Source organism: Urocitellus parryii, chromosome 4, assembly GCF_045843805.1.
Source record: "Urocitellus parryii isolate mUroPar1 chromosome 4, mUroPar1.hap1, whole genome shotgun sequence".
NCBI classification, from domain to species: domain Eukaryota; kingdom Metazoa; phylum Chordata; class Mammalia; order Rodentia; family Sciuridae; genus Urocitellus; species Urocitellus parryii.
This window is the reverse complement of record NC_135534.1, coordinates 146,028,973-146,038,420: the sequence shown is the minus strand read 5'-3', so window position 1 is coordinate 146,038,420 and position 9,448 is coordinate 146,028,973.

The window sequence follows — 9,448 nt, the reverse complement described above, 5'->3', positions numbered from 1 at the left end:
TCTTCTGATTCTCAACCTTGGAGGTGAACTAGAATTATTATACCACTGGCTTTCCTGGGTCTGCAGCTTGCAGATAATAATGGGACTTCTCAGCCTCCATCACTGTGTGGGCCAATTCCTCATTATAAAGCTATTCTGTACAAACAGACACACACACACACACACACACACACACACACACATACCTGCATATCCCCCACAGGACCTAATGTAGGGACTTACACATAAAAAATGTTCAAGAAATATTTATTCATTGTAATTTAATTTTCACTCTCAAGTCCACTTAATTGGAGAGGTCAACAGTTTGCCATGCTCAAGGCAGGCAGATAATGCATTTCACATTGATCTTGTAATCAAATGAATTCCTAAAAACTTCCGTTGCCAATGGAAAAAAAAAAGCATGAAATTACACATTAACATAGGTCATTCCAAAAGCTCAAACTTATTAAATTGTTGGTGTCTTGCACTCAGCACCCTTGGAGGTAACATTAATGTCACATTTTTATTATGACTTGACATTTCCACTATATTCAAAGAGACACTGCATTCAAAGAAATTCATCAAAGAGCCATAGAATAGTGCAGGCCCTATAATTTGCGAGACTTAGTTCAAAAAGAAGATGTGGATTTGCTGCTGGAGTGGGTAAGTCATGCTTCCCTTTCTGTATGCCTACTGTTGCCCTAAACTGCGTGGACAGGTGACCTTCCAAGAGATTGCAACCTCCCAGAGCCTGGATGGGGGTGGGCAAGAGGGCCCAACAGAGTTGCATATTGAACACATTGTAGTACTGCCAACCCCTACGGAGACTGGCATTGTCTTGCCACATCCTGTGATACAGCAGGACACCTGCCAACCCTGATTTTTCCTGTGCCTGTGCCCAGTACACCCACCCCACTGTGGGCAGAATACAGCAATAGACCTCCAGCTCCTTCACACAAAATGACCTGACTGCCACAGCAATCAAGGGGCAGGAAAAAGGAAAGGGAGCCAGACAGAGCCTAAGGTTTGACATGTGGATGAAACGCATTCTAGAAAGGTGGCACAGAGGCTGCACACTATGAGCCAAGGCTTCGACCCCTGGTTTGTGCTGCCCTGGCCCATCATATGTACAAACACAAATTCAAAGATAAAATTAAGGATTTTAAGACAGTGATGGCAGAGCATGAAACCACAAACCCTTCCAAGCTTGGGACCCTATGTTATTGTACTGATCATATGTCCTGGCTTGGGTGTGTGGTTTAAACCTTGTTTAAACTGAACAATACATTTGTGGAGAAGATAAACCCCATTTTAAGAAATGGTGTCACACAAAGGATAAGGTGAACTAATGGATGGGGGAGAAACTGGACAATGAGGAGGGTAGCTGCTCACTGTGTAAGTGCTCATCTCATGACTCCACTCAACCTTTCCTCCCCATAACCTATGCCAAAGTGACTTTGGACTTCATCCTGCAGGCAGGTACCACAAAGCCATTGACTCCACTCAACCTTTCCTCCCCATAACATATGCCAAAGTGACTTGGGACTTCATCCTGCAGGCAGGTACCACAAAGCCATTTGGCATTTCTAAAATGGAGGAATGACATAATGGGGTTTGCATCACTGATAGATCTTTGTGGTGACAGTGAGGAGGTGGGAGTCAAGGAAATAGAGACTCTAGGCAGGCAAGTCATCTAAATTCTTGATCAACTATTGCTGAAAATGGCCTTATAACATGGTGGCTGAAGGATTGGGCTCTTTGGCTAGACACACCTGTGTTCGAATTCTCAATCTGCCATTTTCGAGTTTAGTGAATTTGGGTAAGTTGCTCACCTTCTCTATGCTTGGTTTCTTTATCTGCTAAAACAAAAAATAATAGGGTTCTTGTGAGGGTTGAGTGAAATAATACATAGGACTCTTGTGAGAATTGAATGAAATGATGTATATGAAGCATTTAGCACAGTGTCTGGCTCATTAAACTTTGCCACTGTGATTATCATATGAAATGGATTATTTATTTCTCTTCCTAGTTCCACATTGATGCCCTTTCTAAAGCTGCTGTGCTTCTAAGATAGAAGAAGAAAGACACGTGTTTGACCACCCCCATCACCAGTCTCTCCCTCCTTAAGAGTAGAAAGGGCAACCGTTTATTCCCTACTTTGTAATCTCATTCTTCTACTTAGGGGCAGCTGCCTCAAAATCTAACTGTCAGATATAAAGTGACATCTGCTTGATTGGTGGAGTCCCTAATAAGTGAAAAGAATTTGAAAAATCCACTTTTAGTCCATCATTTAATTATAAGTGTATTGTCTTACTAAAGAAATCTCACTCATTTCTTCATGCATTTGTCCTCTTTTGCCCTTGATCAAAAAGGATGTAGAAAGGAAGAACAAAGTGATGATTTAAGGAAGAAATAAAAATACATTCATTTAATATTTGCAATATACAGTACTCATTGAAAAGAATTCATCACTGTTACTATAACTTAATAAAGAAGGTAATTAATGGATATTCTACTTACAGGTAACTTATCAGGACACAGTTTAGAGGAGAAAAAAGGAAATTATTTATTGGAGGCTCCAGAGGAAGCTAGCACTGGGTCCCAGGTGTTGAGGAAACCTATAAATTAGAGTAATATATATATATATATTTATCAAGTAAAAAAAAATCCAGGACCATGTTCAACCAAGAATGGAGAAGTTAACAAAGGTGAGATCTGAATCCCATGTTCCAAGTTTTCTTGGGTGTGAAGAAAGGGATGGGCAAGAATCAAATTGAAAACAATTGTGGAAGGCTGTTCTGGCCACTGGCATGGCCAGGCCCACTGAGTAATGGTCAGATGAGAAATGGGTGTGCTGCTCTTTCTGTTTGGTCCTCATGGTCAAAGAAGTTGATGTTCAACTAGGACAGGACATGGAGATTCCAGTGGTCCCTGGAGAGATACTACTTAAATTTTAATGTTCACAAGTCACTGGGAGATCTTATTAAAATACAGAACATCACTCAGTAGGCCTGGGGTGTTTCCTGAGATTCTGCATTTCTAATAAGCTCCCTGATAATGCTGGACTACACTCAAAGTAGCAAGAAAATGTACTCTGTTGAAATCTCCTGTTGGGACTCTCACTACAACTGACTTTTTAAAGTTGTCCTCTTTTACCAAAAGTCATTATCAGATTCTTAAGCCTGAACCCCAGAGCTATAATTTCAAAACAGTTTGGGCACAATTTTTATCTTGTTTAGCACATCAGCTTACCTATCAGCATATTGTTGACTGCCAAGCGCTCTGTTCTGATGCAAGCCCTGGGAACACCAGGAAGACCTGGTTCCTTACCCTCAAAGGAACAAAAATCATCAGTCAATACTCACCAGCAATCATTTATTGAGCACCTTGTATTCTTAAGAGAAGAGATCACAGAGGGAAGACAAGAACCACTGAAACTTTGTTTATCCTAAGTCTAAATTTTATCATAAGTAAAGCTGGATAGTAATAAATAACTTACTTCAGGAACTAAATAAAATAAATCTAATGTCCTTTCTAGTCTCTCAGTTGGTGAAGAGTTGGCATACCATTCATTATTAGAAAATGATGAACTCTATTAATAAGCTGGTAAATGGGATGTAGAATGCCTTGGAGGTTGGGATTTAAGCAGCAGTGCTTAGAGAAACATCACGGAAGTGCTCATACTTGCACTGATGAGGATCCAGCTTTGGAAAGGTTTATAGAAAAAGTACTCAGGTGGAGAAAACAGTAATTTGAAAGTTTGAAGCAGAGGGTGATATGCTTAGATTTCTCCTGTGTACAATTCCCTCTGGTTACTTTTTCTAATTGGGCTGTATGTGGGCAAGGATGGAAACAGGAAAATCAGTTATGAGGCTGTTGCAACAGGACAAATGAGAGATAGGGCCTTGAGAAGAGGTTTTTAGTAGTGAAGATGCCGAGAAGTGATGAGATTCAGGATCTATTTTGGAGACAGTAATAGCAGTCCTTACTGATAGATTGGCAGTCAATAGGAGAGGAAAAGAAAAATCAAGGTCAACTCCTGGGTTTTTGATCTGAGAAATTTGGTGCCATTTACTAATATATAAAAGTCCAGAGGAAGAGCATGCTTGGTAGGGATAATCAAGAGTCCAGTTGTGAGCATTGAGGTTGAGATGACCATTTGCCATCAGTGAGGCTATGGAGCAGACAGACATGTACATCTGGAACTCAGAAGATTTATCTGGAGAGTTGAGACCATACTGATGGCAATGAAAGCAAAGTCCTGCATGAGATTCCTTTGAAGATAGTGTAGAGAGCCAGGAACAGAGAACTCTACCATTTAAAAGTTCGAAGTTGGGCCCAGTGTTGCATGCCTATAATCCCAGCAGCTCAGGGTCAAGAGTTCAAAGCCAGCCTCAGCAAAAGTGAGGCACTAAGCAACTCACTGAGACCCTGTCTCTAAATAAAATACAAAATAAGGCTCAGGATGGGGTTCAGTGGTCCTTGACTCTGAGTTCAATTCTCACTAACCCCCCCCCAAAAAAAAAGATAAAGAAAGGAGAAGGGATCAGCAAGAAAGACTGTTTTACCCAGTAAGTTGGGAGGCCTGAATTGACATGGAACAAAAGAAGAAACTGTTTCAATAAAGAGAGACGAACAATTTGTGTTAGATGTTGCTCTGGGGTTAAATATTCTGGGTACAGAGATCTGATCATGGGAATAATTAACACAGAACTTATCAGTGACCTTAACAAGAGCCACATCAGGGGTTGTGACAAAGGGAGAAGATACATCGAGTATCTAGATGGCTCTTCCTCAGAGTTTTGGTGTGAGGAACAGTAAGAAATGTGGTGTTGCAGCTGAGTCCCTGTATCAGAATCTCTGCCTCACAATGTGTGTGGCATCTCATGCTCTCCAACTCTGGCTGACTTAGGACCACAACTTGGTCCTTATAGACTATATGCGGGCTAACATCGATTCCTGAATCTGAACTCTAGGACTGGGATCACGACAAGTACAAATTTCTTCTTACCAGATTCTCCACAGAAAGTAATAGTGAACCACACACAAAGGAGAGATATGGACAAAAGGTGAAAGAAGATAAATAAATCTTTCTTCTAAAACCAGAAAGGCTCTATGTACCTGTTAGCAGTCAATGACAATGTTGCATCCCCAAACAGCATGACTATCAGGATGATGAGTGGTAATGATAAGAAAGTGAGAGCCCTCACATCAGTAACCCTCAAAAACAAGGTGACAGATGCTTACAATGCTGGGAACCATTTAAATTTAATTTCTGAATTGTCAATACAGTCACATGGTTCAAAATCCAAAAAAGTAAAAAGTATGAACAATGACATCTTGGTTCGACTCCCATTTCCCAGCCTTCCGGTTCACTTCCCCAGAGAAAACCACTGTATTTAGTTTCTTGTCCAGTCTTCCATGCATATATGCAAATCCATACATATCCGTCCCTCTCTCCATCTTTTGGCAAAATTGACTCTATGCCCTACATTCTACTCCACATCTACAGGAATTCAATAGCATGAAGAGAAGTGAATTTTTGTAGCTTCACCTAAGAGCCACCAAATTAATGATAAATATTTTAAGGAGAAAGCAGTTGTTTATTACATAGTATGTGTGTGATAAATGGAATCCAAATTGAGTCCTGATGTGTCTGGGAGTGCCTGTTGAGTGGATTGTTCTATGAGGTGACAGGAGATAACCTGGGAGAATAAAGGTAGGAGAGTCAACACTTATGCCTAAGCATTCTTACCCAAGTTCCCAGGGATGCCATGGAACTTTGCCATTACCAATGCATTTGCTGGCCATCATCCCCTCCCTTCTAGCACTTCTGGGAAGGCCCTACGCTCCTGCCAGCATACCCACGGGTCTTTGACTGGCTGGCTCTGAAGTTAATCAGCTGCCAAGATCACCACCTGTCTCCTGTCAAAATTGGCTTCGTATTGCAAATGCCTCTCTCTTGGCTGACCATCCTTGCAATGCCTCCATCAGGATTTGTCATGTCACCAGGTCCCCATGCTCCTGGTTTGAAGATTCACCCTTAGCTGCATGCCTGAGCCCCTGTCTAGGAGGGGTCATGTGCTTCTTGAATGTGAACCAATTCTAACATTAAAAAAAAATAGAACCCAGTTTTTAAATGACCATCTGACATGCCAAGTGAAGTGAAACTCATTTTCAGATGATTCCCAGCTGTCATAACAGTGTTGCGCTTGAATGGCTCAGTCATCACAGAGGCAAGGAGGGCAATTTTATTTCACATTTGACCTGATAACAGGAATTGTGATTAGAAGTCATCTGGAGATACTTAGAACAGCTACTTGTAATTACACCAATTAACACGTGTACATTGCTTTATTGTTTGTGAAGCAATTTTGTGTGCGCTGTCAAAATATGTAAGACAATGAGTGTGGCTCCAAGGAGAGAACAAAACTGAAATATTTAACTACCTAAGCTTAGAAACAGGGAGGGAACAGACAGGTTTCCACAAAAGAGGATGTCAAAGCAGACCACAGAGCTAAGCACAGAAGAGGAAGCATTACCAATGCCAAACCCAGAGAGGCGGAAATGAACTCTGCCAACTCAAGAATCTGAGATAGACTCTTCATGGGAGAAGGGTCGAGCCAAAATGAAGTCCTGAAGTATTCAAGACTGAGGACTGCTGAACCACTATTTGGCTAGAGTAGGTTGTTTCTTCTTTTCATTTATAACATGGGTAATGCATAGCTAGCTTTGTGTTAAAATATAGCAACTGTGAATAAACCAAAAGAGAATGCCCAGTATCTTTTCTGGCCATATTCTTGGGAAAGTTGTCTGGCATTCATCTTGGCTGATTCCCTCATTTTTCTGCATTTTCCCTTTTCCCCAAAGTGCTTAATGCTTCCCTCTCTGACCTGCTTCTTCTTCCAGTGGCTTAGGAATAAATATTTTCCTAACTATTGATGGCTCAGCAATGAACTTAACTAATGATACCTGCATTTCCTGAAGAGTCAGTACTCATAGTTGTCTTTTGTTTCAGAAGCTGAGTCTCATAATACATCCATGTACATTGTAAAAGAATTCAACCTGATTCATGTGATGGCATTGAATGCCATGCAAAATCAATCATGAGTCACCATATCTGGTGATTTTGTTTTGCCAAAATCTTGTGATTTTTAATAAATCTTTTTGTTTGGGTGCTGTGCCTAAAGAGTCTGCAGTGACTGGCTTGCATGTTTCCACTCTGTCACTCCATTTGCCATTTAGTTTCCTTGCATGCTGTAGGTACTCAATACACATTTACAGAATGATAGTTCTCTTTCTTAAAAAATGTGGTTAAGCTCTACTGTGAAACTGGCTGATCCAGGCTGTGTTTCGCATGAACCCCTTTAGTATGAAACCATGTTCAAATGACAAGAGCTTAATTGCTGAAGATTTTCTCCCCTTTGAAAGTAAATGTGTGAGAGCATGTGAGGGTTAATGGTATGACTGAAATGTGATTGTGCGGAGGTTTTTGAATGTGTGCATTATTACTTTTAATCCTAGAGTGTTAGCTTTTCCTAGCATGCGACCCTATTCACCAGGGGCAAGCTCTTGGGATTCTTTCTTCTCTGACAGTCTTCCGCACAAGACTCCCAACCTCCAGAAGCTGTATCCATTTTAAAATGGTTGTATCCAAATACCTTGGTGAACATTGGTCTCATTTCTCAGAGAAAACAAGACTCCTACTACCATCCTGGGCTGGACATAAGGTGGAGATGAATTTTCCAGAATGAAGACCAGGGGTGAACAAGGAAATGGAATGAGCGCAGGAACCATGACCAAAGAGATTAAGCCTGACCTAACATTTCTGAAACATGCTTAAGGAGATTCCTCTGGGAAGTTCTAATTATGTGAAATCTGAAGTCACTCCAAAACCTGTCCTGGACCAGAGATGAGTTGAAAAGCAGAATGGGCATAGGAAGCAAGAGAGAAGAAGAGGTGTTGAATTAGAGGAAGAGCAAGAGGAGAGCAAAGAGATGTTGAATTAGAGGAAGAGGAGAGGGAAAGTGTAACTGGAATCAATGGAAATGGTAAAGATCTATCAATACCCTTTTACTCAGGTGGCTGAAAAGAGTATCACCCAACACTCTATCCATCCACCCATCCATCCATCCTATCCATTTACAAAAAGATTTAAACTAATTCCAAAGGATAAGTTATATATAGTTGTGTAGTACAAAATGTAATTGTGCAAAATAACACAGAAATACAATAATGAAGAAAAATGGATCCGACAGAGGCTGACCACACAAGTTGCTATGGCTAGAACACTGTGCCTACAGGACTGCCTACAGCAATGAGAAGCACTGGCAGAGAGTGTCTTGCTACACCTGGGGTTTGGGTCTGCCTATGTCTTCCTGTCCAGATCTGCCTCTGGTTATATCTTGCTTGGACTTGGTTGTACCGGTTGGGCCTTGTGGGGTGGCTTCTGTATGCAAGGAGGCAGAGGAAGCCAGATTGAATGTGTGTGTTTTTGAGTATTGTGTATGTTAAAACCCAAATGCAAAATTTGTTTCAGTTGCATAAGGCAAATTAACAGAAAGAACCTGCCTCACTATAGGGAGGAAAAAAAAAAAACTTGTCAGAGGTTATAAAACACCAGCATTAATCTTTTCAGAGCTCAAAAAAATAACAATTTTTAAAACCTTTTTTTGAGAGTTTTTTTTTAAAAAAAAAAGAAAAGAAAAAACAGATTTAGAAGTATGTTAAAAGGGCCTATGAGTTTCTTTTCTTATCTGACATCTCCCTCTACTGACAGTGCCTTCTCTCACATTTCCTTTGCAACCCAGCAGGGAACTCCTTTGAAAGTGACATGCCCCTGAAATGCCTTTCAGTCCTTACTCACAGATTGGAGAAGGGCCAAGTTTTGAGGGGAAGGATCATAGGTCCATCTGGGATGTGGGGAATTGGAGCCATCCAAGTTTAATCAGCAATAGGGCACATATATCTGCAGCTCAGGAGAGAAACCTCAGACAAAGATAGAAGTGAGAGAATGGTCACTGGGAGTAGATGAAAGAAAAGAGAAGGAGGACAATGCCCTGACCTTGAGTCTCTAATGCATAGATGCTGGGCAGATGGGTAGGAGCAAAAACAACACAAATTCAGATCCATTCATTCCTTCCTCTGAATTCCTTTCTTCAGCATTTCCTACTGGGGGCCATTCGTCTTTAACTGGTACAAGCCCAGTGGTAGGAAACACACTCCTTCATTGTCGTTTGACGAGTCTTATTATTAAAAAGCTATAATTTTTGTGAGTTGGAATCTGTTTCCCCACAATTCCCATCCTTTTTTCTCATTCTGCTGTTCAGAGTGATAAAGATAGAATCTGTCACCTCACACATTTACCCAATAAATGTTTCCCCCACAGGAATCCCAGGAAACAAATATGGTAAAATAGTTAAGTTCCCCAATTCAACACCTATTCCCTACACTTCCCCCACCCCACTAG